This window comes from Protopterus annectens, chromosome 15.part0 (genome assembly GCF_019279795.1).
Source record: "Protopterus annectens isolate FY-2018-M chromosome 15.part0, PAN1.0, whole genome shotgun sequence".
Lineage (NCBI taxonomy): Eukaryota > Metazoa > Chordata > Ceratodontiformes > Protopteridae > Protopterus > Protopterus annectens.
The window spans coordinates 56,802,099-56,829,409 of record NC_056749.1 but is presented as its reverse complement, the minus strand read 5'-3'; positions in this window follow the sequence as shown (position 1 = coordinate 56,829,409).

Sequence of the window (27,311 nt, the reverse complement as noted above, 5' to 3'; positions counted from 1 at the left end):
CCTATCTCTAGGGTTGCCACTTGTTTGGAATTTTCCTGACAGATCAGATCAGAATCAGGATGTCTGTCAGGAAATCCATTTCTGTTGAGTACTTGAAAGGTATTTTCAGTCATTCAGTGAGCTAACACATTTCTGAAGTATATTTCTAAAATGTTTTTCACTTGACTTTCCTACCTGCGTTCAAATGCAGTATAATAGCAATCATTGCTGTGGTTTGTGCTTGTATATGTGCAGTAACATCTTTAAAATTTGCTAAACGCCGCCTTTTTAATGGCAGTTTAGAGTTGTAAAGCTTTCTATCTGTTTTAACTTGTATCTGCTCTTCTTTACTGGGTGCTGTGTGTATACTATACAATCAGATTACAGCAAAATAATTTAAAGCTTTTAAATACCTTTGATGTCATTGAAGTATGACAGGCTTGTATTTTTACCACTTTCCGAGTGTAATGAGCGTGTTTCTCATACTTAGTTTTGTTTTTTATTTAGGCATTTTGACTGGGTTAATCTCACTAGACCAATGGCTTCTTTTCAGGAGAGACCCAATTCAGTACTCATACTAAGTAGGAGAAATGTATTCCAGTCTCTAACGTTCATATATTGTGGCCTGCTTTATATTTTCTTGATTGGATGACTGGGTTACATGGGTATGTGAATGAGTTTGGGTTTGCATGTGTGGTCACCTTTAAGATTTTTATGCCAAGGTACACCTATGTAAGTATGCTTGAAAAAACACAAATATAAATTACTAAGCATGGGTTTTTATAGAATTTTAGCACACTTAAAGGTACAGTCATTCAAATGAGTATGATGTATTTATCAACCTCATTTGTATGATATCGTTATAGTAATAAACAGGAATGTGTAATATATTTTATCTTAAGACATGCAAAACAATGTCAGATGTTCTCAATAAATGAGCATAGTGTGTTCCAGGAAATAATCCTGAAATTAACATGGTATTCAAACTAAAAGCAGAAAGTGACTGTAAACTCTCAACCTCTACTTTTAAGTGTAAATATTTAGCAATCACTATTTAATCTTGTTTGCCCATATTTCCAGAAAATGCAAGCAAAGTTCTTTCAGCACATGAGGTCTATAGGAAACATGCAAACAGATGAAAAAGACAGAAACCAAAGTTTCACTTCCTTTCTTTTCTGTCTCACCTGCAGTATCAACTACATTTTGAGGAAGCAGGCACTGGCAAAAGGCCTAGCTGCATCTCTGTAGACAGGTGTTTATTAAGCTTTTGTCTTAGATTTCCTGAGGACTGCAGCAGAGACAGTAGAGAGCATTTACAAAGTGCTGTTTTTATTTCTTCATCAAGTACTCTGAATTTTAACTTGCATTGTGTAGAATCTTCAAGTCACCAGAGCAGAAAGAATCAGAAGCAAATCACAACGAATAAGTGGTTTGACATTACTAGGTCTTAGTGTAATCAGACCTATAGCAGCATACCTTCTCTAGATACATAGGGCTTTGTGTCATGGTAAAAATAGCATTTTTTAGGTTTATCATCTTTTTATAAATATTTCACAACTAAGATGGCAATTAGTGCTTTCCTGTTACATGGTCTATTGCTCATCTCTGCCTTCCTTTACCAGTTCACGTAATAACACTTTAGTTTGACCTCAGTACTCAGAACTGTGTTTTCTTTTGTTCCATTCTCCCCTCCTCTAGTCTTTCCTTAACTTTATGAACAGCAATGAGACTGCTTTCTGATCTTTGTTTAATGGATAAATGACATCTGCTAATATCACTCCAGCTGGGACATATTCCCTGTCTTTGAGAATGGCAGAAACAAAAAAGTAAGAAAATATTTCTGCCAAAAACAACATTTCAACCATACAGGGCTTTTCTGCTGAGCTGTTTGTTTCTGCACAGTGTCAACATTTCAACCATGGGGGGGGCTTTCTGCTGCGCTGTTTGTTTCTGCACAGTGTCAACATTTCAACCATGGGGGGGGGGGGGGGGGCTTTCTGCTGAGCTGTTTGTTTCTGCAAGGTGTCAACATTTCAACCATGGGGGGGGCTTTCTGCTGAGCTGTTTGTTTCTGCACAGTGTCAGTTTGGGTCTTAATAAATGATGATCATTTTGTTTGTGTGGTAGTTAGTTCTAGGCGACCCAAAATGATATGAGTATAATTTATAATAAGGTTAGTAAAGAATGTGCCCATTAGAAATGCAGCAAACGTTTACAAAATGGGCCTTGATAACTGTTTCATAACATGAGTGTGCAAAGGGCAAGATTAGATAAAGTAGGATTCAATGAATCCTTGCCAAATTTGTTTTTCAGTCACTAAGTGTGACACAATGAAGTACAACTTACCCCCTATGCTACATTCATCGGGATGGTTCTAGTTCATCGGGGTGATGCAACCAAAGATACCAGAGAATTCCAACTTAAGCAGATTTTGTGACAGAACAAATCAGCAAGGATAAGTCATTTAATTCCTTTTGCCAAATACTATGGCAGACCCTTTGACTTTACATATTTCATCTGCCATTCTTCATCTGTGGCCTTTAGATTGCCACATAATCTAGTACCACTTGATAGTTAAAAAAATATTTTCAGAAGAAATATTAAGGAAAATTCAAACTTGGTTACTCTTTGTAAATTAATATGCATATTGCTTAACATTTAATTGTATGTTATTGTTTTATTACTATTTTTGGATTAAACTGAGCATGTTGTTGTACTCCGTCATTGTATTTTTCTTCGAACATCGTCAGTTTTTTTGTTGCTGGATATTCATTTTTCTGACTGAGATGCATACTCTTAGTTTTTGCTGAACATTTATAAAATTATTTCTACATCTCTGTTATTTCAGATTAGAAATCTTAAATATGACTGTTTTTTATAAATATTTTCCAAATGTTCTGTTAAACTCATAACAAGAAAAAGACCCCTCCAGTGGTGCAATTAACTTGCCACTGAAAGCTCAACTTATAGTAAGAACTAGCATCTCTCATATGTCCCCCTGAAAACTAATTCCTGCAAATCCTGCTGCATGACAAGAGACCCCTCCAGCAGTGTGATTAACTTGCAACTGAAAGTTCAGTGTACATCTTCTTCCACTGCAATTCCACTTTCAGCATGTTATAGCATTGTTTTTTGTTTAACTGTAGTGTAAACTTGTTTGTGGCATGCACACTATCCTTGGGCACCTTATTCTCCTCCCATCCCCCCTGAATCTCCATTCTAGTCCAACTCCCAATAGTTTCATCTCATCCCTAGTTGCTATAGCTCTCCTGCACCTAACCTACTCTTGGACCTGGTGCACGGACTTTACAGCCACTTCCCCTTATCTGTAAGTTCTGTCTTTTACTCTAACCTTTCTCTTATTGTCTCCTTAGCTTATCTCCTCTCCTCACAGTTGCACTCACCTTGGTAAACATAGTACACTCTGGGCTCACTGATGTTTTTTCTTTCCTGTGATCCACTTCTCACGGCCTAACAAAAGCAAAGGTAGACTCTGTAAAGAGTCTACCAAAACCTACTAATAATGGAATTGATGTACTTACCTTTTACATGTGATTCACGAAGAATGAAATCTTTTACTCCCAACAAAAAGGTGTTAATGGGAAAGATGCACTAACCTTCTACAACTGACTTATCTTAGTTTAAAGCCACATCTGTTATGAGACTGAACTCCTTAGTTCTATATTAGCTTGATAAAAATGATCCAGACATTGACGGGGGGCTGTCAAAGTTGGGGTATCATGGATAGTATACCATTTTAGCATTCTATAAAAGGCTGGAATAATACATTTAGATTCAAACTGGGGTTGTAGTCCGCTGTTCAAGAAAGGGGAACAGAAGGGGCATGTTTGAATTACAGAAGGGTTAGGGTGCTGAGCCCCCCTGGAGAGGACACTTTGCCCTGTACATGAGCATCTGTTTGCAGAGGAACAATGAGTGTTCTGTGATTCTGTCCAGGCCATTAACCAGGGCATCAACGCTTTGCACTTTTACAGATATTCAAGGGCAATGGAAGTTCGCCAATATGACTGGCTGTAGTTTGTGTGTCTAGAGAAGGCATATCACCAAGAACTCCAGAATGACTTGTAGGAAGTGTTCCAACAGTATGGAGTTCTATATCCACTGTTGTGTGTGATTTGGTCTCCATATTCAAGGGGTGTGTCTGCATTTTTGACATTAAGTTGAATGCATTCAGTGTAGAGAACTATACTATGGTCATGCTTTGTCTGCCTTCCTGTTTGTAATTTTCATGGACAGAATTTCAAAGTACATCTATGGTCTGGACAATATCATTTTTTTTGGTGAGGGGGTGAGGACTGCATCTCTGTTTTTGTTAATGTTGCCCTCTTAGCCTCAAGTGACTGCCTTACATGCAGGGTAGACACCTGGAGTACACCTCAACACCCCCAAATCAGAGAACATGTCACTCTGTTAGAAATGTGAAGTGTGGCCTCCTTGTACAGGGAGAAAAGCTAATTCAGGTACAGGAGTTTAGCTCATCAATGCTAACAGTATTAATCCTGCTCTGGGTAACCATATTAATCCTGCTCTGGGTAAACTTATTAATCCTGCTCTGGGTAACAGTATTAATCCTGCTCTGGGTAACAGTATTAATCCTGCTCTGGGTAACCGTATTAATCCTGCTCTGGGTAACAGTATTAATCCTGCTCTGGGTAACAGTATTAATCCTGATCTGGGTAACAGGATTAATTCTGCTCTGGGTTTAATCATGCCTGCAGAGCTACTTGTAAGAGTTGCCTTGTCTAATTCACATTCATAAGCTGACCATGCTTGAATGTTAGACTGCACTCTCTGCTTTTGTTCCACTGTAACTTAACTCTGATACTGAATTGCTGGTATTCAGATTCACCATTAATTCATTAACACCTAGTAAATAAACCCCCGAGATACTTAACTCATTAACGCCTAGTAAATTAACCCCTGAGATACTTAACTCATTAACACCTAGTAAATAAAACCCTGAGATACTTAACTCATTAACACCTAGTAAATAAAACCCTGAGATACTCAAGTATTTACTTGTGAGGATAGAAGCGGTCAGGATAGTGGCCCATGCACTGGGGCATCAGTGGCAGTACTGTAGGTGTTGTACTGCATTTTGGTGGTAAGCAAGAGTTGATTCATAAAATGAAACTCTCAATTTACCTGTCAAACTATTTCACCTTTTTTACCTATGGTCATGAGCTTTGGATAGTGACAGAAAGGATGAAACTATTGAAGGATGCAGCAAAACTGAAGTTCACTTGCTGAGCAGCTAAGCCCACTTTCTGAGACAGAGTATAGAACTCTGCAGTCTGTGACTGTCTCACAATATAACCACTGGTTCTCCATATTGTGAGAAGTCAGATGCAGTATTTTGGGCATCTTGTGAGGATGACATCTGAGTGTCTCCCGCAGGAGATATACCAGGTACAGTCCACTAGTAGAATGCTTCAGGAGAATCCCAGGGCGTGCTGGAGATAATAGACTTGTCACCTTCCCTGGGAATGACTGAGAATTCTACAGGATGGGCTTAAGACTATTGGTGAGGATATGGACGAAGAGTATAATTAGCACAGTGTACTATGAGTGCACCACCAGCAAGACCCCCACCAGGCCAATGAAATCTGCTGACAATTTTTTCTCAGTGATACTGTAATAGTTTTTAGTCTTGCAGGAATACAGTTTTTGAAGTTGCAAGGTTGTACATATTGGGTATTAACAAACATTAGATAACTATACTTCCTGGCTTGTAAGAGTTGGGCTGTTTTAATTACACAACGTAAATCTTTAGATCCAATGTCAGATGTAAAAATGACAAGAGATAGTAGACCTCCAACACAGACTTTAGGCACCCCCCCCCCCGTAATGGTAGAGTCCAGTGATTTTGTTTGGAAGTAAAAGGATAACAAGTTAAACTATGCTTACATAAAATATTCACTGAATTCTTTCACTTGATAAGGTACTGATGCATGTTATCTCCATTACAACAGCTTTCCCAGTATTTTTACAATATAGAGTATCTCATAACTAAAGCATCATGCTAAGTAAACTACACCACTACTTTAACAGTTTCAGTGCTGTCTATATCGTGTAGTTGAAGTACCGTAACTTCGACTGACATATGTTCGAACACATATGTCTGAAGTTACGGAACTTCGACTAGCTGTAAAAAATATAAAAACACAATGAAAATTGTGAAACTTGTTTTATGCAGGGGGTAAGCCCCCTGCACCCCCCACATCCCCCACTACTTAAATATACCAACTCCAAGATCACACCACATTGAAGTGAATAGAAACCTCAGCTTATGGAGATTTCCATTCACACGCTCGAACATTTACAAATTCAAACATATGGTCTCGACCATATGTCGTTCGAAATTGTAAATGTTCGGCTACGTGATATAGACCCGCTTCAGTGTTTATCAGGATGGAATCTCCTTATCATATGTGAAAAGTAATTACAAGGGTCTCTTTCATTAAACCTACAAATCTGCATATATTTCAAGGTTAAGTACTTTTAGGTTTACTAGATAGAGGTTTTCTAACGTCAAACAAACTTTAACTACCCTATTACTGACAAAAAAATGGTAACTTCACTACACACTAAAATATTTGTGTGGGCTGTTACTAGTCATTTTTCATTATGGCTTTATTAGGTGATTCGGCAGAAATGGTGATAAAAACTCAAAATCCATTATGATGCAGTCACCTATTTTTGGTGTTGCACCACCCAAGACATTCATTCTTAAAACTGAAAGAGATAAAGTATCCTTAGTTTAAAAACCTCATGAAAAACTTCAGATTGTCTTTAGCATCTCTCAATAAAGATTTGTTTTCAAAATATCCTTCATTTACTATCAAAATTTAAAAATGCACTTATTTGATATTACTTCAACAGCATGATTAAACTAACGATTTTATGCCAACATTTCAAAACATGTTAAAGCCGATTTTCGGTATGAGATGTTTTGGAAAAAATGACTAACTACATTTGCCATCCAGATATTGGTATTATGCATCTGCTAATTTTACTTTAGATTTAAAAAAAATTTGAAGCCATACATTTGATGTTACTGTACTCGGAGTGCATTTCTGGATTTTGATAGTAAACCCATTTACATGTGTACTTAACACAAAGGGGCTAATGACTTTGCTTTTTATAATGTTTGACTTAATATTTTATTATCCGAGTGCAAATTAGTCTCAAATGCTGTTTTTCTAAATGTCAGATGCACATTCATTTGTTTGTCCAGATGTTAATGTTCAAAGAGTGAGCCTTTTGCCACCCCCCTTGAACTGTTGAAAATTAGTAGTGCTGTATAGATAATCTATAAAGTTCTTAAACATTTCAGAATTCAATTATAGATCACAGTAATACCATTAATAAAGTAAACGGCAAACAAAACATTACAAAGAAACTGACAACAATATGCATATTGTTTTTCCCATTGCATTAATAGAAGGTTTGTAGTCTTAAACAACTTGGATGTAAAGCATACGTATCAGTAGTCCCACTTGGTTGTTTTAGTTCCCTTTTCAGGGTGTCAGCAAACTCTTGATATTCTCATGATTCCATCAGACTAAACTACCAGTGTATAAATGTACAGTACTATGCAACCCGGCTACAGGCTCAGTCAGTGCCCTGTGCTGATACCACAAATCAGCACACCACCGCAGGTATCTCTTCAACTGAAGAGCAAAAAAAAAGGTCTTCCTTATAATAACCTGATAATTGCATTGTAGCGATCAGATTATTACAGCCCCCCAGCAAAAAAAAAAAATAAAAGATAGATGGCTGATCACACCCTCCCAAATCTTTGCCCCTGGGATGATTTCCCCTCTCACACCACCCTAGCTTAAGCTTCTGCCTGGCTAACTCACACCATTAAACAAGTCAAGACTTGGGGACAAAGCCTGGGAAATCTAGCAAAATAAAAATTCTTTTAAACTGCCAGGCCTGCCACTCTCTACTGAACCAAGTTAAAACCCTTTGAAAACAAAAAACAAGAAGAATTAGTATGTAAACATTTAGAATACTTCCCAGAGTAATCCCAAACTCTTTGATCTACCATCCACAGCCTCCTTCACCTGATAGGAAAACCTAACACAATCATATGTACCAAACGAATATAGCAAAGTCTTAACTTTCACTTCATCAAAACAGCAGCTGCACTAGGTTGATCCACAGTTTGCCAGTCATGCTGTGATAATCCTGCAAATCTACCTCAAACACCTTTACACTAAAAGCCATTCCTACTGTATCCATCAGAAAGTTCCTTATCCTTAAAATGAAGTTAACTACTCTAGTAGCTGGAAACTTTCCAGTAGAGTTAATTAGTGTAGCACCTGAGGCCTTAGCATTTCCATTCTCTGTCCCAATAAACAGATCCATTACTGAGTTACATCTTCCTGAAGTGTGGAAACAATCGTATATCCTATGACTACATACAGGAGGAAACTCTACTGACATCTGTAACTACCAACCCACAGCTATGCTTCCACCTCTCACTAAAATCCTAAAGCATTGTGTGTGAATGCAGATCATCAAATACCTCCAATATCAATTCAATAATCTCTTCTCACCTACCCAATATGGTTTCCACATCCACTATAGCACCACTACTACTATACTACCATTTCTAGACAATGACATCTAGTTACAGTTTAATGGTGTGTGCCACCATCATCAGAAGGAAAGCATAGTTACAGGACGGTTGATAAGAGCGAGTAGGCTGTATGGTACTCAAAGATTTTAAGACTGAACTGTTATCCATGAATACAAAATTTTTGGAGAAAGGTTGTACTGCTCAACCAATTACTAAGCTAAGTAGTTTAATTAGAGAAAAGAGGAATATCTTTATAGGTTCGTAGGTGTGTACTAGGCTAATGGCCCTGGAGCCTTTACAAGCCTAGCCCATAGGATTACCCTGGCATCATGCCACCTGACTTTAGTTCCCAGTGCATCTGAGTAGAGCCACTGGAGTGATCCCCGGGGTGAATTTTCTATTTCCCATCCACTTATCAAGATTTCTGTTGAAGAGGGCCAGTGAGGTATCTGTTTGACATGTATGGAAAGTCTATTCCATAGCATGGGCAGTCTCTGGGTTATGAACATGTCCCTCCAGCATGTTCTGTTGATTGTGGTAATGAGGTTGAGGTCTCTGGAGCATGTGGTGCGGACAGATTGGGATTTCGTTAGATGTAGCATTTCTAACAGAGCTGGGTCAGACATGGCTTTGTAAGTCAAGCAGAGATTGCCTCTAAGTAGATGATATGAGACAGAGAATAGTTAGAGCTTTTTGAGTCTGTCCATATAGGACAAGTGTTTAAGGCCTAGGATCCTCTTTGTGAGGTACTTTTGTGGCCTCTCAAGTTGTTGCATGTGTCTAGTGAAGTACATGCCAAATGGGGCATTGTACTCGATGATTGGCCTAATGAGGGAAGAGTAGAGGGAGACAATGACCTCTTTCTTCCTGGATGCAAAACCCTTAGTAATGAGATGTGCCACATAGAAGGACTTTCTAACCACAGTGGCAATGTGGTGATCAAAAGAGAGGTTTCTGTCAACCTGTGTTCTCAGATCTCTTACAACCCCTGTGTTCAGTGGGCTACCATCAATGTGGTAATTCATGGGAGCCAGGTTTTTCCCAAAGGGGATGACTACACATTTTTTGGCATTGAGGCCATGGTTCTGACACCAGTTGTTGATCTCAGTGAGGCCTTTCTGTAGGATGTCAGCATCACTTGGGGAGTTAATAATAGCTCCCACCTTACATTTGTCTGGGAACTTTGTCAGCCAGAGTCCCTTTGTGTTGGTCTGGACTTTAGAGAAGGACTGATAGCTTAGTACCAACCTATACCAAACAGAAGCGGACCCAGGACTGAACCCTGTGGAACTCCACTCATGACAGGTCAGCAGTCTTACTTGGAGTCAACTACTTTCACACTGTGGGTTACATCTGTGAGCCAGTTTGCAACCCACCTAGTGATATAGGGGTTGATGACAAGCTTAGTGAGTTTTTCTTATGATTCCTGAGTGGAGAATGGTATCAAAGGCCTTGATCAAATCAAGGTAGGCTGTATGAACCACCTTACCTTCATCCACAGCTCTGGTGACTGACTCAAAGAAGTCGACCAGGTTGAGCAGGCATGATCTACCCTTCACAAAACCAAACTATGTGTGATCCAGAGTTTGGAGATTCCCTATATCCTTGTTTATTAGGTCCATGATGATATTTTCCATAGCTGTGCATATCACACTAATCAGGCTAATGGGGGCGATAGTTCCCAGGCTCTGCAGTTGCCCCTCCTTTGCGGAGAGGGATGACTGTAGCAGTGCACCATTCGGTAGGGCCAAAGCCTGAGGTGAGGCTGTGATTAAACAGGGCACACAGGTGAGTTGCCCGTTCATGCTGTAGTTCATGTAGAACACAACCAGGGATATTGTCAGGTCCCATAGAAGCTGTATTCTTGGCCTTGGACAGCACAGTTTTAACCTGTGCAGCAGTGATACTGGGTGCCTGGCAATCTACTAGTATTGTGATTGGTCCTTTGGTGGGGGAGAGGAGTAAAGTTGGCACTGAATCTATTGGCCAGTATAGGAGGTACCATTGTGCAGTAGCCCAGAGCAAATCTGGGTATTACCATGGAGATTCCTTACATAACTATAGAAGGCCTTGTGGTTGTCTTTATTGTCTGCTGCATTTCTGTTTTCATAGCTAGCTTTAGAGGATTTGATGAGGGATCTCAACTTTTTGTTGAGGCTGGTAAGGGAGTTTTTCCAGTCTTGGGGCTTTACCTTATTCTATATCAGTTTTCCCCTTTTGTTGTAGAGTTTGTTTATGGCAGGGGACTACCAGATTTGCTTCCTTTTTTGGAAGAGAGCATCCTGGTTCTGTTGGCTATGGTGAGATCCATGCATTTGTGTACTTGTTTATACAGTGCATTGGTGTATGATTTGGTGGTCATGCAACTATTCTCCATTTGCATGGGTGCTGTGAAGTTAGCCACCTCTGAATTTAGGAGCCCAAAGTTAGCTTTGGAGAAGTTTTTCATGGTGGATACCTTTGCGGGGGTGGGGGGGGATGTGGATTTCCAATTTGATTAGTTTGTGGTCGGAGCTAACCAGGGAGGAGTTGACTATTGGTGTAGAGCAACAGTCGCCCATGTTAGTAATGACCAGGTCAAGGATGTTGCTACCTCTAGTGGGGGTAAGAATGAAGTGGTCCAGGGCATTGGAATTAATGAATTCCAGGAAATGTTGGGCAATTGTATTGGTAAATGAGTAGTTTTCCCAGTTAATGGAGGGGTAGTTGAAGTCACTAAGTATGAGAGTGTTATGTTGGACACTAATATTATCCAGGGTGCTTAGGAGCATGGAGTGAGTCTTGGGACATGGTTGGGGACCTTTAGCAGGCAATGACCTGAATCATTGTCTTACCCAGTGTTAGCTGCACCTGAAATATCTCTGATGTGTTATGTTGGGCTATCAGTCTGGAGGTGTGCATGTCCTTTATGAATATGGAAACACCACTGCCTTTGGAGCTTCAGTCCAAGTTCTGGGGCCAAAAGGTGTGGAATGAGCTATAGCCTGGTAGTGCAGGGATGCTTTCTGCTGCCTTGAACCAGGTCTCTGTTACAGCACAAATGTCAATGTTCTCCATTTTAATGAGTGCTTTGAGTACATTTTGAGATTTAAACTTCTAGCATTGAGCAGCATGACCCTCAGACTGCATTTGTTTGTAGCTGTTACAGTGGTAATTTGGTCTTTGGAACAACACCTAGAAAAGGCACTATAGGGGTGGCAAGAGCCTTGGCCATTATCTGAAAGCCCAGGGGTGACAGATGCAGGCCACCTTTGGCAAAGCATCGAAGTCTGTCAATCATGTCATCCCAGGCAGACAGATACTGGATTCCCTTAGAATGATACCAGAAACATAACCAATTTTTGAAACCAATCATTTTCTGCTTGTACCGTGGTATCATTCTGGGTGATGGTAGTAGGCTTCTCAGAGCATACCTGCCTGGGCTACATGATCTGAGAGCTCCTCCATATCTCTTTTCATGTAGTCCAGGGAGGTACATCTTAGGTCATTCACACCCACATGTACAATGACGAGTCATATTTGTACCTGTTGTTGAGGGACCTGAGTGTGTGCGTTGTGTGGCGGATCCTATTCAACATAGTGAGTGGAACATTAGTGTGTTATAGACCATTTACAGATTTGGAAGAGACAAGATATTACTGGAAGAAAATGAAGGGCACAACATGAGGTTAAGTAATGCTTTGCGGTGGTGGTGCTGCGGTAGCATTGTCGCCTCACAGTAAGACGTCCTGTTCGATTCTCAGCTAGAGTGTCTTCTGTGTGGAGACATGCGTGAATGGGCATACCTTTGTTGAAGGTTGTGCATCAGGGCCGGCAACTCGGCACGTAAAAATTTACTGCCAATCATTAGCAGACCGGAGTTCCGCTGTGGTGACCCCTAACCGGGAAAAGCCGAAAGACACAACAAAAAGTGTATTTTAGGGGAGATCACTTGATTAAGAAGGCTGTAGGCAATTCTCCAGTTTTCTTAAGAGAAGCAGAGGTTTAAAAGATTGTTTTGAAAGGAGAAAAGGTACAGGTAGCTTTGGCAACATGAGTCAAAGGAACATTTACATGGAACATAATGCAACTGGTGTAGATTTATAGCATATTGTCCATCTTTTTACAGTATTAACAAATGATGTGCCACCAAAATGTTGTGATTGCACTACAAATAATGTAGTGGATATTATAAATGTTGACATGCCAATCAAATTGAATGACAGGATTTATGAGCATTTACTTATATTTGGTTACTGGGGTAGTGCACTGATCTCAATGGACCATTTGCATGCACAGCCCGGGTGAATAGGATCACATAAGAAGTTAACAAAACATTTACAGATACAAGTATATAATATAAAGATACATATATTTACAGATGCCATAATATGCTTCAACATTCAGTTAAAGTAGAGTCAGAATATGGATGGAAAAATGAAATGATGCTTAGCAGTGCGTTATGGATAAGATGTAGCCATAATGACCGAGATGCGTTATGGTACAGGGATAGCAGCATACCGTTATACAGAGACGTGTAAAGATATTAGAAGAGGCAAGTGACAATAGTTGCAGGAAAGGATACCATGGGGAGACGACACAGAAAAGGTGAGAGTGTGCGCCGTGAGAGGGAATAAAAGCAGAAAGGAAAGTGTGAGCGAAGCAAAGAGGAGAGAAGTAGGATGAATGAGGGGCAGAAAGTAAGGGAAGGACACGAGATAGGAAAGGTGAAACCGGGATAAGGGGTGTGAGAGCTGCAGGATTCACGTAACATGAACTGAGTGAGTGCAGCTGCACTTTCCTGGGGTGAAGAGGTGTTCCTTGAGCTGTTTGAAGTCAGAGTACTTTTGGACATTTCAGACTGAGAGAAGAATGGAGACCCATAGTTTAGGTGCTAGGATGGACAACGTACAGTCAATGCTATAAAGTTTACTTTTTGGAGTTAGTAGAGTGGAATGAAATTGAGAGATGCTCCTGAAATTATAAGGGGGGCTGCTGAAAAGTTTGAGTGAGAGGGGATGATGTCTCAGGTGAAAGGGCTTAATGAATTAGTGATCCTAGTAGGAGGTTCTCTCAAATGTACTGAAAGCCATTTAACTTTGGTGGGAGTGATCATTATTGGGGAAGTTGGCAGTGGTGGCTGCTGACTTCAAATCAAAGGGGGGCTGCAGGAGATAGCCGAATGGGTGGGGTTAATGGGAAGGGGGTGCGGACAAGTAGAAAGGGGAGGAGCTATGCTCAAAACTACAAAAACTAAACTTTAATTAAATATGCTGCCCTGGGTGCCAAACCCTCATTATGAGAGTCTAATCAAGACAAATGAAGTATAAAAGAATAAAAATATTTCAATGCATTGGCAGCTTGACAGCTTACTTAATATCTAGATGGAAACAAAAAGGTTGAGAGGCATGAAAAAATAAATTATTTTTTAAAATACATTACTGGAATGCCAGTCAAAATCAAGTATAAGAAAAACAAGCAGCACTCAACTCAAACTGCTTCTCATTGCACTGCAGTTCTAATTATAATTTATATTCAGCTTTATTAAAGTACCAAGTAACATGCTGAAAGTAGCAATCTCTGTGATGCCCCCACTTGTAAAAATGTTTCTTATCCAAAAAAGACCTGCTGCCTGACAACTCTCTACTTGTTTCATGGGGAAAACATGATCAAAGTAAAAAATGAAAAGCAAACAAGCTTAAGATACATTGTTTAAAGGATTACTGTATAGGTTATGGACCACACATGAATGGCATTCCGTTTAGTTTACGGGTAAAGCCCTCGGAGATCACTGGAAGTCTCCAACAAGTGTAATGAGCTTCTTAAAATAATGTAATCCTGTCCTTTATTACAAATACTGTCATATGCATTTCAATACCCAACGCTTATACATTATCTAGTTAAATATTCTCTGCATGGCAACAACAGAAAGGCTTCAATGTTGGCAGGCTTATTAAAGCTTACTTGCATGTTATGATCTCAAACAAGCTTACCTGATGGTCATTAAAGCATTGCTACTTAAAACACAGAGCAACAGGCACTTTCTGAGTAATAAGCATAAATCAACAGTACAAAAATACGACAGAAACCAGACCATTCTGCAAAATCAAGAACAGATGAAAAGCCACTGTAGTACTCTACCCTGGATGGGGGGATACCCTGCACATTTACACTGCATAACTGCTCCTTGCCTTGCTTGGACACATCCAGTGTCACTACATGGGGGAGTGGGGTGCAACAAGTATGTCACAATTTGAAATGTCTCTGGCTGACTGTGATGGCCCTGACACATTTGTCATACCTCTTACCCTCAGAGCAAAGCTGTGCATAGAAGTGGGACAAAGGCCCAAAAATAAGGACAATTTTTAAACATTGCTCTTATAAACTTAGAAAGATAATAGAATAGTAGGCCTTGCATTGGTATGAATTTTCTGAAGGATATGAAATCTGAAACTCAAATGTCTGTCATTATTTTCTAACTTCAGTCTTTAATGATTTACCACTAATTTGCCAAAAAAAACAATTTTATGAAAAATGGACCAAAAATGTGATGCAAAAATATAAAATAGCCACACAATACAGCTGGGAACCTGTCAAAGAAGGGACACTTTTTTTAATAATAGTACTGCTAACTTGAGCAGCTGACAAAATAAAAGAATCTACATGCATTTCTGAAATAAAAGTAATCTATAACTCTGATTACAGCTATTTTTTTAACTGTAAACCCTCCATGTTTTCTTCCAAAATTGCTATTTTGCGGAGGGGTTATTAGGGGAAGAGCAACATTTTGAGCCAAATTTGGGGACAGTTGAGAGGTTTGGCTATGCCTAATTCTATAAAGCAATTTATTTGGCATGTACCTCTCAACCTGTTAATGCAATAAATCTGGACAAGGTCAAATATATTGGGGGAACATACAAACAGTCCTAAAAATTGCTCTTGTATAAACTGAGACAGTTGATAGAACAGTTTAGCATGCATTTTTCTGAAGGTTATGAAGTCTGAAACTCAGTGTGTCATTATTTAGTGACTTAATTCCTAAATGAGAAAACCACAAATATTATGAGGAACAAACCAAAAATAAGCAAAAATCTATTCATTCTGAGAAAATCTGGACAGTTGGGAGGTATAGTTCAGCTGGGGCTGTCTTTGAGTTTGCCGCCCTTCCCCCTCAAAATCATGGTCGAATGGAGCCCTCCCCCCTGCAGCCATTCCAACGATCCATTACTTGGCTATTTCACTCCATTTACTATAAACACTAATGTGCATAGTGCTTTACTTCTATGATGATTTGGATTTCATTTGAAAGTTTTATTTTGCATTTTACAGCACAAACACTAAGACATCTGCTAAACAAAGCAACGCAGTCTCACAATGAAAACAGGCTTAACATTAAAAACTTCTCTGCCCTTGAAAATCACATTCAATGAAACAGCATTGAAACCCACATTCAAAGAAAATACATTTTGCCAGTGGCAGATAAAGATTAACTTTGGGCTGTTTTCAAATCATAGGCCCCTTGCACATGAAACATACATGTGCTCTTTGATGCACCTTCCTGATTCTACTAAATTATATTCCTTGTACAATACAGTACAGATGTTAGACTGCATTTTAAATTTATTGTTTTGAACATTTTTCCAGTAAACAATGAAACAAAATGCATGCACCAATGACAAAACTACCCAATTCAGAACATTTCCATCATAAAAGTCTACTCAACCTTCTACAGTCCACCAGTATCAGTAAATATGCACAATCTCTGAAGTGTAAAAGTCATCTAAATAATTCCACATTAAAGAAATCTGTAACGATGAAGAGGTTGCTGCTAGCAAACAACTTTATATGTCATTGTTTATTCATCTACAGATAAAGTGCCTGTTGCCCTTGAGGAATAAATTGCCTATGTTGCATGCATTAAAAAAAATGATAAGCTAGTAATATCGCAATAGGGACTGTATGGCAAACTGATAACAGGCTCATAGTTACTACTCTAGGTATCTTTGCCAAAAAGGACTGCAGCATCCACCCACTTTACAACACAGTACAGTATCAGCAATGCATCTATCTACTGTGGGAGTAGAACCCACAGCCTTCTGCATCAAAAGCAAGTACACTACCTGTTGTGCTATTAATGCAAGCAGACTTAGAATAAGCAGCACTAAAGTTTTGTTCCCCTGCAGCTCTCAGCTCCTTGTAAAATCTACTCAACACGCAGTTGTATCTCTGAACTTTGCAGCACAAGAAATCTGGAAAAAGCCGAAATGTATTGTGGTGGGGGGGGGGGACAAAAGCCCAAAAACCAGGGACACATTTTAAATATTGCTTGTATAATGTTGGAAAGTTGCTAGAATAAAATGCTGTGTTACCACCATACATTTCACTGCCACGTCTTTAACCCAGGGGACCCTGTGCAAAATAGTCAGAGAAACATACCACTATGCCAAATCAGCTGTTTTATAAAAGATAGGAAGACAAACTTAAATGGCTACCATTTAGTGAATTCAGTTCTCAGCATAGCGGTCAACCTCTTGGCACAAAACACCTGAACAAAGCCAATAATGGGGGAACACAGCCCCCAAACATATTCAGTGAATTCAGTTCTCACTATAGCTGTCAACCTCTTAGCAAAAATACATGTGGACAAAGCCAGTAATGGGAGGGGGGGATCCAGCCCCCAAACATTCAATGAATACAGTTCCTACCATAGATAACTCTCAACCTTAGCACAAAATACCTGGACAAAGCCAATAATGGGGGAATACAGTCCCAAAAATAGGAACAAATTTCAAATATCCATGTTATAAACTTAGACAACTGCTAGAACAATTTTACACAGAAGGCACCCCAAGAATCAAACCAGAGAACCTGTAGCTGCTAGGCAGCAATGCTACCAGTGCACCACTACACTACAGACTTTGCAAGAAAACATGTAGATACAGAAACCACAGATTTTGAGGAACAGAACAAATATGAGGCAAAAATCTGCAAATTTTTTTAGAAATGGTGGTGGAGAGTGAATTCATGTCCTTACCATCTGCATCCAAGGTACAGGGTTCAAGCCTGAGTATCTCTATCCACCACCATTTGCTCTCTCTAGCCACCAGTATATAGTAACTGGGGCATTTCACACACACACACACACACACACACACACACACACACACACAATAATTAAACAAAAAATAAATAAAAGTTAAGACTGCCTAACCTCAAACAAACGAACTACAGCATGAACTCACTTTGGAAAACCTTTCCAATAAAAGTTTAGGTTGGCCAGGCCTACACATTCTGTAAACAGTAAACTCTCGATTACCATCAGCAGCACACCACACATGTATAAATTACCAAAAAAAGAAAAAGTCCTCTTTTTGTTTTCTGACCATTATAGCCCTTTTGCTTCTGGATTATCCAGAGTGACATTTCTTTAAAAAAACAATAACATACAAACAAAGCTTCAGCAATGATATGCTGACTACAGATGAAATAAAAAGAAAAAGTGCTGCACTATTTTAACAGTGGCACCAAAGCCTGGCAAAAACAGTAAACTTTAGACTCTGAATGTAATCTGGCTGTTAAGAGGCCCACCTCGTTAGTGGATTTGAAAACTAACTCTAACTCAAGTTACTCAACTCAACTGTAAAGAAGTAAACAAGCCACCACAAAACACTTAAAAACAAACAGTATAGCAAATGTATTGTTTAGTACAAGCAAGTAAACATACCACCAGTTTTAATAATTTATCTCTGAACAGACAACGCAGGAGGATTATTATCTACTTAGTGATGAAAGAGCAATCAAATGTTGATTGTACACTGTACTAGTATTTTGTAATTTTGCCCTACCTCAATAATTTAAAAACCGAGTGACCTGTCCAGCATCTCCGTCTTAGTAAGTCACAAAATTTGAACTCCCGAGTCCCGACCATAACTTAATAAATCCAAAAAAAAGTTGTAAGCCCCTGAGCACTATCTGTACTCCGCAATTAGCAAGTCAAGTAATACCATCCAAAGCACTGCGCTGCCTAATAGTAGTAGTAGTACTGACTGGTTCTCACTCTCAAAAAGAAAGCAAGAACCAATCAGTAGCCATCCAGCTGCCAACATCACGTACATGCCTGCGGACGTCACAGTCAGAGCCCCTTCCAATTCTATGCGGTTTGGAACCACATAGACTTCTGGGCATCGCAATGATGCCTTCATTACTCCTTCGGGCTGCAATGAAAAAAAAAAAATCTGTTTAAAACCGCTGCAGCCCGAGGCGGTTAAAGTGCACAATGCGCATGCGCATACTTCCGAGTCGCGGACTCGAAGTTTGTTTAAACAAACAAAAAGTTTTTTTTTTTTTTTTACATTTTTTAAAACACTTAAACACTTTACTTTTTAGCTGAGGGAGCTGCAGTCCGGCATTCCGATGCCACGAGCCGCACCTGGAAGTTGGTAATGCACTGGCAGATTTTATTGGAGCTAGTTTGTAAGGTGGTGGCATTTATCATGCAATAATGAGAATATAAACATACGGTGAAGTGCAAAAAGTGCAAGCCGTTTACTTTTCATGTTAATGCAATAGAAGCAGATATTGTGGTGGTGGGGATGCTGAATACCTTTTAGACATGAAGGAATATGAATGGCAGACCAAACTGAATGAAACAAATACAGGAGGCCTTAATTACCATAGTCATTTTAAAGATACAAAGATAAAAGAAAAATGCAAGTGATTTTATTTAGTTAATGGAATTATCATGGACTGATAGCCTTATTTTTATAAGTAACACTTTTTAGTGTAGATCTACACGTTTTTCTGGGATGGTAATTGTGACATTGAATTGAGATGTATTATGCAAAGTGTGGATGTTTCCAGAGTCTGAAGTAATTTTTTAGTGATGAAATCACTTACTCTGGGCAATTAAAGTTTTTGTGAGCCTCATCCTTGTGAGATATAATTTTTCTGTTTTATTTCTACACAACTGCAACCAACATCATAATGCTGACAAACTAGTTCCAACCATTTTTTTCTCTGTAAGGACATTCAGTACTGTTCCACATGCCAACCTGATTACAACCTTAGCAGAACTTATCTCACACAACGTTATCATAATTGGAGGTACCTAAGTAATCAGACCCAAGCAGTAAGGGGGCAAAACACATTCTCCTCCTTCCTCCCAGATAATACAGATATGCCCTAAGGGGCCATTCTTGGACCCTTGCTATTCAGCATGTACATACATTAGCTTTACACTGTTACATCTCCATCTGATGCTAAAGTCATTTGTTGCACCACTTCCTTGGGACGATTATAGGTCATTATCTCAAGAATCCTACTCAGCAGCAGAACAGTTTATAAGTAACACTCACCTTATACTTAATGCTAAACTGATGTTATTCTTTTCCAAAACCAGTTCTCAAAGCTCAAATTGTTTTAATATTCTGCTCAAAACATTAAACTTTAGCAGGTTTTCAACACTAAGTTGCTTGGTGTTACAATTGATGATAATCTCAAGTTTGAGTTCCACATGCTTAATGTCATAAAGAAAAATCACCAAAGGCTTGGTGCTCTATACAGAGCCAAGCCATTTCTCCCTAGCCTTGGTCATAAATCTACAGCACAAGCTTATCTCCTACAAACATTCCAATATGATGCCCCTGCCCTCACTAACCTACCCAACTGCATCCTAGGAAAGATTAAGTAATTCCACAGTAAAATTGCTATATTCACTCATCCTATCACCTTGCAGTCATAAATAAATTGGATAACATTTCTAAACCTTCTTAAATTCCTTCAGCTAAAAACTTCTCATTGCAGACATCCCCAGCTACATGAATGTTCTTCCCTGCATACCTTCCTGCAGCTGTATAACCCTAGCAGACTTCTTCACTCTAAAGAAACTCTTGACTCTGCAATCTAAATTCTGTAACTCCACACCCAGCCCACTTAGGGAAACAGACAATAAGATTAGCTTTAATAAAATCTCCAAGTTTATCTCCTAAATGCAAGATTCAGTGCTGTATCCAAACTGGTAACTACTAACTGCTATCCTGTCTACATTTACTACTTAATCCTCTCCTTTTCTTACCATCACTCACAACTAGTCTAGTCTAATTACAACTTTCCCCTGGTTATCTACCTTTCCAGTTCTCTTCCTCTACAAGTTCCTCTACCACCAGCTACTTCGTAGTGATCAAAGCACTACTACTTTGGAACTTGTTACATTGTTACTACTTTGGAACTTGTTATATTACTACTTTGAAATTTGTTACATTGTTACTACTTTGGAACCCTCAGATAATAAACTGCTTTTGATTGTACAGTACTGATTTGTACTGCAATAGTTTTAATTCATTGAAGATATTTGTTATATAATACGTTTGTTTTTGTATGTACATATGTACGTAACTATGAAATATTTTAAGGGACACACCTTTTTACCTAAATATCATAGTTCAACTGTGACGTACTTGAGTGTTTTATGTTTATGGACCTTTTCTCCCCAGGTCTTTGCTGAAAAAGGGTCTTGCATGGCCCAGGCAGACAATTTTGGTAAAGAAATAGAATCAAATAAAATATTAACTCAAAAATCTTCATGCTCATATCCAAAATGGAAAAAAAAACACAAAGAACCAAAAAAAAAAAGCACAAATAAACTATTTTTCATTGCAGGTTCCTCTTAGTATTACATTTTAATTTTATGTACACATGGAGTAAGAAAAAGAGCAAAGTCCACTTAAGTGCATTTTTCTCCCTTCACGTGCAATCCCACTCTGTAGGATAATGCTACAAGCCATTACAGGAAGCAGTAGGCTCACCAGTTATTACTAGCTTGTTGATCTGGGTTGATCATTTGATGCCTAAAATGTAGCACTGACTACTTATTTATTATGATTTGAAGGGGCACCCCAGAGGTTTATTTGCTGTTTCCACTTCACTTGTAAACATTTAAAGAAGAGTAAGGAGACACTTTGATTAAAATGGAGCATTGCAGGAATTCTCTGGAATGGTAGTGATCCTGTTAACATGTTCATGTTCTTGTGGAAGTTTAGCTCTCTAGTACAAGTATTGGTGGTGATGCTTGTTTTGTGAATATGCGGAAGGTCATGCTGGACCGAGTCATTTGACACCTTGTGAAGTAGGTAAAGATCATTCTGCAGGAGTCGAAGGGACTGAGAATATTGATAGAACCTGAAGACGTTCTGCAGAGGACATGGAGCTAAGGCACTTGTTTTCCTTAATGAGGAAACATTGGTGTCTTGAGCTGGATAATGTATTTGGTTCAGTGGGTGCAGAAGGCAACCTTGTATTTGGGTATGGATCTGAGAAGGATAATATCCCCTGGATTTTGAAGATTCTCCCCTTGGGAATCAGGCTAAGCAGAAGGATTTTCTAATGACATAGAGACATGATAATCGACAGAGAGCTTGTCAATGAAAATGACCAGATCACTAAACTTTATTGATTTTGTAGACGGTAACTGCTATGTGATAAATACTGGAGTATTTATGTTAACTAAATGTCATAATGCTGCACTTTTTTGCAATTAGCATAAAACCATAATCTAGGTAGCCTGTTTATACATGTGTTAGATCCCCTTGAAGGGTCTGGACATCCTCAAGAGATTTGATGATAGTTCAAAGTCTGCAGTCAGGGGTGACATAATTTCCATTTGATTTGATTAGTTTAATTATGCCTGATTTTGATTTCGTATTGGAAACACTGACCAGACCAATGTACACTGTGTGCAAAGTTTTGTCCCCTTCCAAAGTCTCAGTCTCTTCTTGAAAGGAGTTCACCTTGTTAGAGGCGGAATAAACCCTTCTCAAACACAGATTTTAGGGTGTCAGTATTGTTTATGTGGTCCACAATTATATGTTCGAATGTCTCCACTATCTTGCAGACAAAATAAGGCTCATTGGTCTGTAATTCTTGGGATCAGTGGTGGTCACCTTTATGAAGTAGAAAGACCAGCAGTTCTTCAGGCTTGTGGCATTTGAGAGGCTGTGGTTGAATAGATGTAGTAGTAAGTCTATCATTGGTCATTACTGCCTAGGAAGCACCCTGGCAGATTGTTAGGTTGCATAGACCCAGTGCTCATTACCTGTAAAATAGGAGCCAAAACTCGTATGTGATCATGGTGGGGCATAGGTTCATAGGTAAGTACTAGGCTATCTGCCCAAGGGCATTTATAAGCCTAGCCAGAATGTGTCGGCTTTTGCCACCCACTTAGATTAGTTTCCTCTGTCTCTGTCCAGCAGAGCCATTAGTTCCCTGCACCACTGTCCAGCAGAGCCACTGCAGTGATCCCAGAGGTAAATTTTCTGTTTCCCATCCACCCATCAAGGTTTCTCTTGAAGAGTGTTAGTGAGGGGCTCTTCCTGATGTATAACTGGAATCCTGTTCCAAAGCATGGGGAGTCTCTGGGATAGGAATCTTTCCCTCCAGCATGTCCTATTTATCGTTGTGGTGAGGTTTATATCTCTAGAGCGTGTGGCTCTCCTGATTCTGTTTTTTTTTTTTTTAGGTGGAGCATGTCCAATTCTGGGTTGGACATGGCCTTGTATGTCAGGCAGAGATTACCTCTGAGTAAGCGGTATGCAACCGGGTACAGCTGGAATTTCTTGAGTTGGGCTGCATAGGGCATCTGTTTGAGGCCAGTAATCCTCTTGGTGAGGTACTTTTGTGGTCTTTCCAGCTGTTGCAGGTGTCTTGTAAGGTACATCCCAAATGGGGCGTTGTATTCTATGATGAGTTAAATGAATGATTAGTAGAGTGGCACAATAACCTCTTTTGTTCTAGATGTGAACCCTTTTGTGATTAGGTGGGCCACATAGAAGGATTTTCTAACCACCTTGGCAATATGATTATCAAAGGAGAGATTACTATCTACTTGGGTCCCCAGATCCCTTATTACATTTTCTGTATTTAGGGGACTACCACCTATGTGGTAGTTCGCGGGTACTTTATTTTTTTCCAAAGGGGATGACTATGCACTTTTTGGCATTTAGCTTGAGGCCATGATTTTGACACCAGGTATCTGTCTCAGTGAGACCCTTCTGGAGGGTGTCTGTATCAGCTGGAGAATCAATTATGGCCCCTAGTTGGCAGTAGTCTGTGAACTTGGTCAGCCATAGTCCTAAGCTTGCCTGTATCTCTGAGAAGTATATACCGAACAGGAGGGGTCCTAGGACTGAGCCCTGGGGGAACGCCACTTATAACCGGTTTAGAGTCGGACATAGAGCCTGCAACTCTCACCATGTGGGTTCTATCCATGAGCCATTTGGCAACCCATCTCATGATGTATGGGTTTATGTTCAAGCTGGTGAGCTTGTCTATAATACTAGAATGGGGAATGGTGTCAAAAGCCTTTGCGAGGTCTAGGTAGGCTGTGTGGACCTCCTTTCCCTCGTCTGATGCCTTGGTAACTGTCTCAAAGAAGTCCACCAGGTTTAGGAGGCATGATCTACCCTTAAAGCCAAACTGTGTGGGGTCCAAGGTTTGAAGGTTCCCAATATCTGTTAGTTCCATGATGATGCGCTCCATAGCCTTGCAGACCAGGCTAGTCAGGTAAGTAATTTATGGGTGGAAAAGTTTGGAATAGTGGGGCAGCAAGAACAGAGAAGTCTGAACTAAATTTACATGATATGTTAGCTGTGTCCACAGTTTGAGAAAGTATAATTATTATTATGAATCGGCTTGGGGCAATATTGGTAATGTTCCTAAGGTTCCTCATATACGTAAGGAAAGTCTAGGTGGACCTTGCTAGTGGTGACAGTTTTCATTTCATACTAAGTCTTGGCATATTTGATTTTATTTTTAACAACTTTATTTTTTAGTTCATTTTTGGAATGTGGGGATTTCGTTTTCTTGCTGAGGGCATGAGCTTTATTTCATTATGTAGCTTGTTTATACCAGATATCCACCTTAGGGGGTTTGTTTATAGATTTGCCATTACATTTGTGGCAGATCAGGGCCGAAGAATTGACGTAGCTGGTGAGCCTCAAAAGTGGACTTTGAACCTGATTACATCATCAGCTAGTTGCAGGAAGCTTATGTTAGAAAAATCCCTAAAGATAGTAGAGTTTGGGTACATATTTGCCTGGCCTTAATTGTGAAGACCACCAAAGGTGGTCAGACATTACCAGTGAAGGGGTGACTTACAGAGCATAGAGATGCAATGTCTGAGAGGACCAAGCCAAGCAAGTCTGTGCCCTGGCAGGAAGAATCTATCTTGGTAAGCTGGCTTTGATGAAGTCCAGGAAGTGTTGTGCATATTTGCAGTTATAGATGTCTTTCATTCTATAAATAGGTAGTTCATTTCCCCAACACTAACAGCGTAAGATTTGATAGTAAGAACCATGACCTTGTTTACATATACCACATGGATACTGGGAGCCACAGAAGGGGTTAATAGGGCATTATCTTACCATGTAAGCTTGGATATGATGGATGTTTACACTAGAGTCATCTAGAGTTAGGATAGTCCCATGTGATATGGCTGGTATATGCCTCACTCTGGAGTCATTTACAAATAGGATACTTCAATGTGATATGGCTGGTGGATGTCTCATTATGCAGCCATCTAGAGCTAGGATAGTCCCATGTGATATGGCTATCTGGCAAGGCCTTAAAGACTCAGGTTTGCCAGCTTGGTGAGCATTTCCTCTGGTGTTTGTAGTGGATGGTGTTTGTGCAGGAGGTGGAAAACCTATATTTTGGTGCTGAACTTGTGTGACAGATTTGTGCTTTGAATGCCTTTGAGTCTTATGGAGGGATTTCTTTAATGTCTGAGCAAAGGAGGGCTTATTTTTATTTACATTTGTTAACTGTGTAGGGTCCAACTTGGCAAGTAACCAATTTTTAGTGAGATCTAGGGGAAAAGCTCCAGTACATTAACACTCACTGAGACAGATACGGTAAGGTGGTTCAGACAGCCTATCTTGACCTCGCCAAGGCTTTCGACACCATCCCCCATTCTGGAATTATAGCTAAACTCACTAAACTAGGTATAAATCCCTATGTCACAAGATGGGTTGCCAACTGGCTCACTGACAGAACCCACACTGTAAAAGTTGCAGACTCCAAATCTGACCTCAAAGCAGTGACAAGTGGAGTACCACAGTGTTCCGTCCTGGGACCTCTCCTGTTTGGTATCTACTTCTCTGAAGTACAGGCTAACACAGAAGACCTCTGGTTAATGAAGTTCGCAGATGACTGCAAACTAGGAGCCATAATCAAGTCCCCAAATGATGTGGACATCCTACAGAAGGACCTTGCTGAGACAGATGCCTGGTGTCAGAGCCATGGCCTCAAGCTCAATGCCAAAAGGTGCAGAGTCATCCCCTTTGGTAAAAACTCTGTACCCATGAACTACCACATAGGTAGCAATCTACTTAACACCGAATGTGTGATAAGAGACCTTGGGACCCAGTTGGACAGTAGTCTCTCCTTTGATAGTCACATTGCCACAATAGTCAGGAAGTCCTTCTACGTGGCACACCTCACCATAAAAGGATTCTCATCCAGGAAAAGAGGTCATTGTTCCCCTCTATTCGACACTCATTAGACCCATTATAGAGTACAACACCCCTTTTGCAATGTACCTCACAAGACATCTGCAGCAGCTGGAAAGGCCACAGAAGTACCTCACAAAGAGGATTACTGGCCTCAAACAAATGCACTACACTGACTGCCTCAAAAACTCCAGCTTTACTCCATAGCATATCACCTACTCCAAGGTGATCTCTGCCCAACATATAAAGCTATGTCAAACCCAGAGCTGTTGGACGTGCTACACCTAAAGAAATCCCAATCCCTCCAAGATACACGATCTAGGGACCTAAACCTTGTCACCACAATAAACAGGACATGCTGGAGGGATAGATTCCTGTTCCAGAAACTTCCCATACTCTGGAACAGGCTACTCATCTATGTCAAGCAAAGTTCTTCAATAGCAGTCTTCAAGAAAAATCTTGAGTGGATGGGAAATAGGAAATACACCCCGGGAATCACTTCTGTGTCTCTGCTCAACAGTGGCAGAGGAAAATAACTTTCTTGGGTGGCGTAAATCTCAGAACCTTGTTGGCTAGACTTACGTAGGCCCTTGGGCCAATAGCCTAGTACCTACCTATGAACCTACCTATGAACCTATACCTGGTGTTAAAACCATGGCCTCAAGCTAAATGCCAAAAAGGGCATAGTCATCCCCTTTGGAAAAAACAAAGTACCCACAAACTACCACATAGGTGGTAGCCCCCTAAATACGGAAGACGTAATAAGGGATCTGGGGACCCAAGTAGATAGTAACCTCTCCTTTGATAATGACATTGCCAAAGTGATTAGAAAATCCTTCTATGTGGCCCACCTAATCACTAAAGGGTTTGTACCTAGATCGAAAGAGGTCATTAGGCCCCTCTACGCATCACTCATCAGACCCATCATAGAGTACAATGCCCCATTTTGGATGTATCTTAGACACCTGCAACAACTGGAAAGACCACAGAAGTACCTCACCAAGATGATCAATGGCCTCAAGCAGATGCCCTATGCAGCTCGACTGAAGAAATTCCAGCTGCACTCTGTTGCATACCACCTACTCAGAGGTGATCTCTGCCTGACATACAAGGCCATGTCCAACCTAGAATTGATGGACATGCTCCACCTAAAGAAAACCATATCCCCTCGAGGCACACGCTCCAGGGATCTAAACCTCACCACAACAATAAATAGGACATGCTGGAGGGATAGATTCCTG